This window comes from Rhinoderma darwinii, chromosome 11 (genome assembly GCF_050947455.1).
Source record: "Rhinoderma darwinii isolate aRhiDar2 chromosome 11, aRhiDar2.hap1, whole genome shotgun sequence".
Lineage (NCBI taxonomy): Eukaryota > Metazoa > Chordata > Amphibia > Anura > Rhinodermatidae > Rhinoderma > Rhinoderma darwinii.
Genome location: NC_134697.1, coordinates 68,633,141 through 68,641,743, shown reverse-complemented (window position 1 = coordinate 68,641,743; position 8,603 = coordinate 68,633,141). Strand labels below are relative to the sequence as shown.

Here is an 8,603-nt window from a genome sequence, read left to right as displayed (position 1 = left end):
ACAAGGCTTTACTTTACAGATGTCGGAAGCCTGTGGATATTAATCTATAATTGAAAAGCAAATCTCTCCATAAACATTGACCAGTCTCAGTATAATACATAGAAAAACAGAAAACAAACCACAAAATGAGTGAATAAGTAAATATAGCATAACTGCTAAGCTGGACAGAAAACTACCAGTCCCAGAATGCTCTGCAACTTCCGCATTTGTGAACAGCCTATTAATTTCGTGTACAGTTTAGCGTCACTAGCTGCTCCCCGCCCTTTGAGGCGCATGCTCAGAACTTCGTGCTGGCTAATGGCTGAGTAAGGCGCTCGCTGATTGGCCGGCTGGGCGCTGTGTGAGCGTAGTGACGGAAGGGGGGCAAATGGCGGAGGGATGTTCCCGGGCCCTGTTTAAATAATAACAGCCGGATATTTCCTCTCGGTTTTATTTTTATTATTCTTGTCGTGCTGTGCCGCGCCTATCTGTCGGGAAGAGGAGGAGGAGTTGGAGACGGCGCTGCGGACACCGGCCGCCGGTGGAGTGTGAGACACCGAGCTCTGCCAGGAGCCCAGGGGATTAAAGCGTGTGAGTTCTCCCCTGGAGGGTTAGAGGTGGGAGAGACCGCATGCCTGACGCCCGGGGGACACGGCTTTCCTGCTGCCCTGTCACTCTCACCCGAGCCGTGCGGCCTAGCGCTCCTGGCCTGTGTATGGCCGAGTTTTGGGGAAGTTTCCTATGGCCGAGTGTGGCCTGCGGGAGGGAGTAGGAAACTTTCCAGCCGCCTTGGGATCAACTTCAGGGTCCTCGTAGATTGTAGAGCTCCCGTCGCTGTGTGTGGGGCAGTAGCTAGGGGTGGACGGAGACGGCTCCCGGCACGGCCGTGTATCTAGTGCTCTCGGCTGACTTGACAGGTCTGTTTGGATTGCGCTGTGTTTGCGGTTGTTTACAGGCCGTAGATGTCGTATTCTTATTGACACTGGTATATCGGGCGATGATGGAAGTTGGATATAATATTTGTTTACATCTGTGTGATATAATATTTGTTTACATCTGTGTGATATATTATTTGTTTACATCTGTGTGATACTCCTTGCCTGGTGTCAATAACCCCGTGTTTTTCTAAATATTATCATTCCCACAGCTGATCTGCAGTGACAGTTCTCCCGGGTGGCTGACATATTGGAAATGGTCACGATGGCGAATAATTGTTGTTGCCAGAGACATTTTACAGGGCTATTCCCATTTAAGACAGCAAATGCTATAAGAACATTCATAGGTGGAGCCTCATCTACTGGTAAAATGGGGGCCCCTTATGGGAGATGATACGCTGGTGTACGTGTGCTCGCTCTCATCATTGAAGACTGCGTTATGGAACCGTACAAATAAGTGGCTCAACATTGTGCCTTTTTTGTTCGTCTTAAAGGGCTTATGTGGGGGACCAAAAATTATTGTCCTTGTAGTCCCTGCCGTATGTGAGTACTTTCTCTAATATACATTCCAGTCCCCCGTCGTGCTGATTCTGAGATTTTTATCAGCGTGATGGGGTCCGGATTGTATATTGGCGAGGGTATTCACATTCTGCAGTGATTACACGGCTAATAATTTTTTGTCCACACATAAGGCTTCGTTCACGTCTGCGTCAGGGTTCCGTCAGAGGAACAGATGAACGGAAATCATAATTTTCCGTTACGATTGATTTCAATGTTAACGCTTCCATTGCTAATGGTTTCCGTTTCATAAGGTAGACTACGCTATTGATTCCGCCGAAAAAAACGAAACCTTACAGAACGGAGACAAACGGAAACCGTTCGCAACGGAAGTGTTACCATTGAAATCAATAGTAATCCAAACCGAAATCTATGGTTTCCGTTCATGGGGCCCCTGACGGAAAGGCCTGATGGAACCCATCAACGGGACCCTGACGCAGATGTGAACGAAGCCTAACCCCCTATAATTCTCCAGTAGGCTGGTACCACAATGGAGTGGCATCCAACTTTTCGTATGGGTTCACCCAGTCAGATTTTTAGTGGCTTTCAGACTAAGTTTTTCTTTGAGTGGAGGACTGCTTTGAAATAATAGAAGATTCAACATTAATTCTAGACTTAAAAAAAAACAAACAAGATTACATTCTGAAAGATCCTGCATTGTGGTGCCAGCATCTTCTCTCTGGGAGCTGGACTTGTAGTCAGTGGTGAATGACAACACTGGATCTAGAGCGTAACAAGCAGCCCACCTAAGGCTGGGTTCATACGAGAATGTTACGTTCGTAAAGGACTCAACTTATTTCGGCCGCAAGTACCGGACCGAACACAGTGCAGGGAGCCGGGCTCCTAGCATCATAGTGATGTACGACATTAGGAGTCCCTGCCTCTCCGTGGAACTACTGTCCCGTACTGAAAACATGATTACAGTACGGGACAGTTGTCCTGCAGCGAGGCAGGGACTCCTAGCGTCATACATAACTATGATGTTAGGAGCCCGGCTCCCTGCAGTGTGTTCGGCTCCGGGACTTGCGGCCGAAATACGTTCCGTCCTTCACGGACGTAACATGCTCGTGTGAACCCAGCTTCAGAGAAACCAGAGTAGTGTCTGAAATGACACTGCATCCAGTGCAGGTTTTTTTATGTGCATGCAGCTGGCCGTACGTGTAAGATGCTGACCTGCTAGAAATACATGCTATTTTCAGCAATGCAAGCATCTTTATTGTCAGGGGGCATGGGTGACCATCCTTTCTGACAATGTTCCCATATTGGATCATCTTTCTGGGAAACGTGTTAATAAACAGGGCTCATGGACACGACCGTTGTTCTTCGTTGTCCTACTAATTTTTCTTTTTTTTTCGCATAGCATACTGAACTATTCATTTCTATGGGCTCATGCACATTCTGTGTGTTTTTGTTTTTTTCTTTATTTGCGAGTCCATGTATCCGTTCTGCAAAATTAAAGAACAGGTCCTGTTCTTGTCCGTGTTTTCGGTCTGTCTCACCCATTCTAGTATATGGGTCTGCAAAAAAAACAGACCGCGCACAGAAGTCACTAGGATCCGTGTTTTGCAGTCGCAGAACGAAAACGGTCGTGTGCATGATGCCGTAATATGAAGCAAGATGACAACGTTAAAGAGAACATGTCCGCTCCTATTTGCTTACTTAACTGGTCCCAGTGTTTTGTAGGTCTTGAATGCGCCCACATACGTTTTGATTGCTTTTTATTACCTTCTTTTTCAAAGTAAGCGACTTTATTGCAATATGTGATGACTGCCACTAGGGCGGTCTGTTTTCTTGCAGCTGCTCCTGTTCTCGCCATATTCGCCCGCTTATCTCTGCCCCCTTGCACAGGATTGATGTTGGCCATAGCTGGGCATGAGTAGTATACACACTTATCTCAAAGGATCGGGCATGTCGTTCATGAAATTCCTAGTTGTCTTGGCCAAGTTCCTTTTGCACAATAATAGTTTCTGTCCCGTTTCTCTTGGTTATGACCACCGCCGGTGCAGTGTCTGTGCTCGCTCATTCAGTCACTCATCATCATACTGTAGTCTGTGGCATTGTGAAGGCGCTCCCTGCCCGGGCACATGATTTCCATAGAGCAGAACCAGCTGGCTCCTGGGCATGCCCAGTACCCAATGAGCTGTCCTATTTAGATGTTCTTGGAGCAGAGGTGCAGGTCCACGTGAAGCAGGTCCACGTGAAGTTGAGCCTTTCTTGAAGCGCACGCATGTATATTGAAATCTTAAAAGTACGTGGCCAATGACAGGACAGACAAATACTTGGTGGGACATTTTGTCATGAAAAGGGATATTTAGGGAGTATTTATTACAGTTCTTATATGTTTACCATATCCTGGATCGATACTAGTCAGGGGTGTGCATTAAGGGCCAGTGCTTCTGGGATACAATATCACAGTGCCATTGCTAGCAGTCACAGCAGGACTCTACTGCCCTCATAGCGGAACGACCGCTACATAGATTTATCGACATTTACTATGCTTTAGCATAATAATTCCTAATTCTGGGAACATGTGAGATGGAAATACCCCCAAGTAACGCTTTCTCAATGTGTGATTTTTTTTTTTTTAGTCTGGGTTCTTTCTTTTTTTAATGATTGACTGTCCCAATACAAGGCTTTTGGTCGGCATTCAATATTTGCTGGCATGATCATTCATTACACTGTGCCCTGAATGTCCTATTGAAAAATATCTCTCGATGTACATGAGTCATTTCCATTACGGCCCATTCACACGAACGTGAATAACGTCCGTGTGCTGCGCATGGAAATCACGCTGGCTGGGCACACATGCGTGAATTTTCACGTGGTGAGAGTCCGCTGCATCAAACTAACTGCATGTCCTCTATTGGTGCGTTTTCATGCACCTACGTGCCCTTTGAAGTCAATGGGTGCGTGAAAACCACGCTCCGCGTGATTTTCCCATCAACTCGATTGAAAATAAAAGTGAACAAAAAGGTGCTTTGCCCTCGCAAATCACACTGATGCTTAACGCAATACACGCGGACCAGATTCACGCGCGGTTTTCACGCGTGTGAATCTGATCCGCTCGTGTGAATGTAGCCTTAGAACAATCGGGGTTGAGTTTCTTCTAGGTCTAGCAGGAAGCATCGTCATGGTCTTGTTTTAGGCAGGCATAGAATGTCGCTACAAATAAAATTGACAAATTATGCTGATGAATTTTATGAATGCACGATCAATGTTGATAAGCGTTAAGCAATTATCTTTTTAGCGTTTTATCTATTTGTGCTTGGATTTCTAAATAAATCGGAGCCATAATTGCTTAGTGTGAATTTACTTTAACGTCTGTCGTTCCACTTGACCGCACTTGTCTCTAAAACGGGGTCCTCCCATCCAAGTCCTACCTTGTCCCACTGCTCTCCGGCCACTGACTAACTAGGTGGTCGGGAGTTACAGAAACAGCATAGCTCGCTGTGCCGCACTATTTCTGGAACTCCCATTTACTTTGATGGGAGTTACCAAAACAGTCTAACTCAACAAGCTCGGCTGTTTCTGTGCTTCTGACCACTTCGTCAGACAATGGCCGGGGAGCAGCTGTAGTAGGCTGGGGGGGGTGGTGTTCTACAGATGTGTGGGTCTCAGAGGTGGGATCTGCAATTATTGGACATTTATGACAGATCCTGTCACCTTAAATCGCCTTTTTATGGAGGCACTACATAAACTATTACTAAGAGCAGTTGCCGTTTATGCATGGGGAGGTGAGCATGTGTGAAGATGCAGGAACTGTGCCCCTGTTACTGTGGAAGAATGTGACCAGCTCTTCTGTTTGTACAGTCCTCCTTTGTGCAAAGGTCTCTATCGCTTACCGGGCTCCTGTTCTTCTCTGGTGTGAGGCGAGTCTAGCAGAAGTGCCCAGGCTATACCCTGCGTATGGAATTTATTTAAGTGGTGGCAGGGCTAGTCTCAAATGGCAACAACACTAACAATTCTTGTCGCCATTTGCACGTTTTAGGGCGCATTTGCGACTACTTATGTTACCGGCTGGAGCCCTGCTAATCCTGGCAAGGATGTATCCTATCTGCTGTCTAAGCAATCCTATGGCACTCATATGATCATCAGTCCCAGTATAGAGCTGGAAACCACGTTTTTCAATTAATGCAAAATAGAGGGCTCTCGTCCCACCAAACCCATAACATCAAATAATTGCTCGGTAGACTTTCTTTATTTCCATATTTTTTTCTTTATATATTCTGTTAAATAGACCAAAAGACGTAATAAAAAATACTAATCTCGTTGTCCCCCTTCTTTAAGAATGTCTTAGTGTAATAAAACATTGATCCGCGGTTCCATATAAATAATTTTCCTGCGGAGATGCTGCTAGGATATAATTAGGTGTAGCATCAGACCTGTGCAACTATTCGGGTCACCTCCCCTTTCTCAAGCATGTGTACTTCTAAATCTAGGCGGCTAAAATACCCGCCACGATGTAATAGTTACAACCTATCACGTATAGGTAAAAACAAACAAAGAAGTTTTGCTTTAGAGAAGAGGTTACAATAGTAGCAATCTGCTCGCAAGACATATATCAATATTTTCAGTATTCATATATAGTTTTTATTTTGTTCACATTCTGCATATCGATTAGGCTATGTTCACATCCGCGTTACTATTTAAGTTGTTCTGTTCCGTCATAGGAGCAGAACAAAGAAAATAACGGCAGTGAATGATCCGTTGCTTGACTAACACCGAAGGAAACCAATTGACTTCAATGAGATCCGCCGGGTTTCTGTCATTCTACAAAATAAATAAATAAATAGCACAGCCCCTCCAAAAAAGTTAGAAAAATTCTATATACCCCAAAACGGTGCCATTGAAAAATACAACTCACCCCGCTAAAAAACAAGTCCTCATACAGCCGTGCCCAAGTGAAAATAAAAGTTATAGCTCTTTAAATGCGACGATGGAAAAAAACAAAAAAAAATTGCTTGGTCATTTGGGCCCCGAATGTATGCAGGGGCAAGGGGTTAATGAATTTGGGCTCATTTTTGTGTTGTGTGTTTTTAAATGGCCACTGACACTTTTCTACCATTTTATTTCTTGTATTTTACTTGTTGCTAGCAGAAATGCGAACACCATTTGAATGTACTCGCTGTAGTAACTCTGCTGCCTGTGTGTATGGGTAGGTGGCGGCCCCATCATGACGTCAGATGTGCACGCCCCCATACTGACGTCGGGAATGTCTCCCTGCCTCTATGTACTATACAGTTCTCTGTAGAGCAGCAGTCAGCAGCAGAGCGCAGGGAAGAGCATGTGATGAGCTCCCCATGCTGTCCGGTTTATAGTGTGTGACCGGCACTTCACTAGAAGAAGCGCAGGTCTGGTGGCGGCGGCTCCCTGTACCCCCATTCCCCCCTCTATACAATGGTGAAACCGGCAGCAGCAGGGATAGCAGTATATGAAAGGCACTTCACTAGGAGAAGCGCAGGTCTAGCGAGGGTGCAGCGAGCCGCCGCCAGACCTGCACTTCTAGTGAAGCGCCTTTCACACACTATAGATCGGACAGCAGCAGAGCTCCTCGCATTCTCTTCCCTGCGCTCTGCTGCTGACTGCTTCTCTATAGAGAACTGTATAGTAGATACAGGCAGAGAGACCTTTCTATGGGCAGACGGAATATTGCATACAGTACTGGCAAACATCACAAGCGGTAAGACACGCAACTGGCAAAAATAAGCAAGTGTGAGAAAATAGATGTGGACTGTTTCACAAGAAAACATCTGCAAATAAGGCACTTTGAAGTGAAAAAAAATTGCTAGGAGTAATGCATTCACATATAGTGACATAATAACCGTTCTTGTTTTTTTTGTAAGAGTTTAGTTACACTTTAAAGTGGTATTCCCATCTTAGGCCTCATGCACACGAACGTAGCCATGTGCACAACCATGATTTTCAGGTCGTACGGCCGCGCAGTATCACCCGCGGGTCACCCGCAAATTGCAGGCCATGCACATGGCCGTGTGCATTAATTTCTATGAGCCTGGGCCATGCACGGACCGTGGAAACCATGGTCGTGTGCATGGGCCCATTGAAATGAATGGGGCCGCAATTCACCTGCAGATTTGCAGGTGAATTGTGGCCACAAAAATACGTTCTTGTGCATGGCGCCTTAGACGTTGTTAAAATATTTAAATGTCTGCCAAAATTGGCGTGGGGCCAGTTAATGCTCGGCTATTTCTGTAACCGTCCATATAATTTTAGCAGGTCAAGTTGACCATTCTAGAACACTTCAAACCCTCTAAAATTCTCTTCAGATCCACACCATAACACGAGTATATTATCCACGTGTTATTCCACAATTTATTTTTTATTTTTTTCCATATCTGACGTGTCACTTTATGTGGTAATGACTTGGGAATGCTTTCACCTATCCAAGCGATTCTAAGATTTTCTCGTGGCACATTGTACTTTATGTTAGTGGAAAACTTTGATCAATAAATTCAGTATTTGTTTGTGAAAGACACCAAACGTTAGAGAAAATTTGCAAAAATTAGCATTTTTCTAGTTTAAGTTAAGTTTAAATGTATCTGCTTGTAAAACAGATAGCAATACTACACAAAATAGTTACTAGTTAACATTTCCCCCATGTCGTCTTTATGTTTGCATGGTTTTTTTGAACAGCCTTTTTTTTTTTTTCTCTAGGACGTTACAAGGCTTAGAACTTTAGCAGCAATTTCTCACTTTTTAAAGAAAACTTCCAAGACCTATTTGTATAGGTACCAGTTCACTTCTGAAGTGGCTTTGAGGGCCTTGTATATTAGAAACCCCCATAAGTCACCCAATTTTAAAAACTGCACCCCTCAAAGTTTTCGAACAGCTTTTAGAAAGTTTCTTAACCCTTTAGACGTTTCACAGGAATTAAAGAAAAGTAGAGGTGAAATGTACAAATTTCTTTTTTTTTTTTGTCTGAAAATCCATTTGAATCCATTTTTTTTTTTTTCTGTAACACAAAAGGTTTTACCAGAGAAACACAACTCCATTTTTATTGCCCAGATTCTGCAGTTTTTACAAATGTGCTACTGGACTGAAACACAGGCCTCAGAAGCAAAGGAGCACCTGGAGGATTTTGGGGCCTCCTTTTTATTAGAATATATTTTAGGC

At 44.4% G+C, this 8,603-nt stretch overlaps 1 protein-coding gene across 5 annotated transcripts in view; it reads left to right on the top strand.

The window, feature by feature from the left end:
- Positions 1 to 311: 311 nt before the first annotated feature.
- WAPL (WAPL cohesin release factor) overlaps positions 312 to 8,603 on the top strand; it is a 72,907-nt gene continuing 64,615 nt past the window's right edge. Inside the window, exon 1 of one of the 5 annotated variants that reach the window (XM_075841708.1) lies at positions 312 to 568. The gene's annotated coding sequence lies outside the window, so the exon portion shown is untranslated. Of the gene's footprint in view, positions 597 to 676; positions 897 to 8,603 lie in introns of those variants that run through there. The other 4 variants (XM_075841711.1, XM_075841709.1, XM_075841712.1 and 1 more) reach the window with 4 other exon arrangements.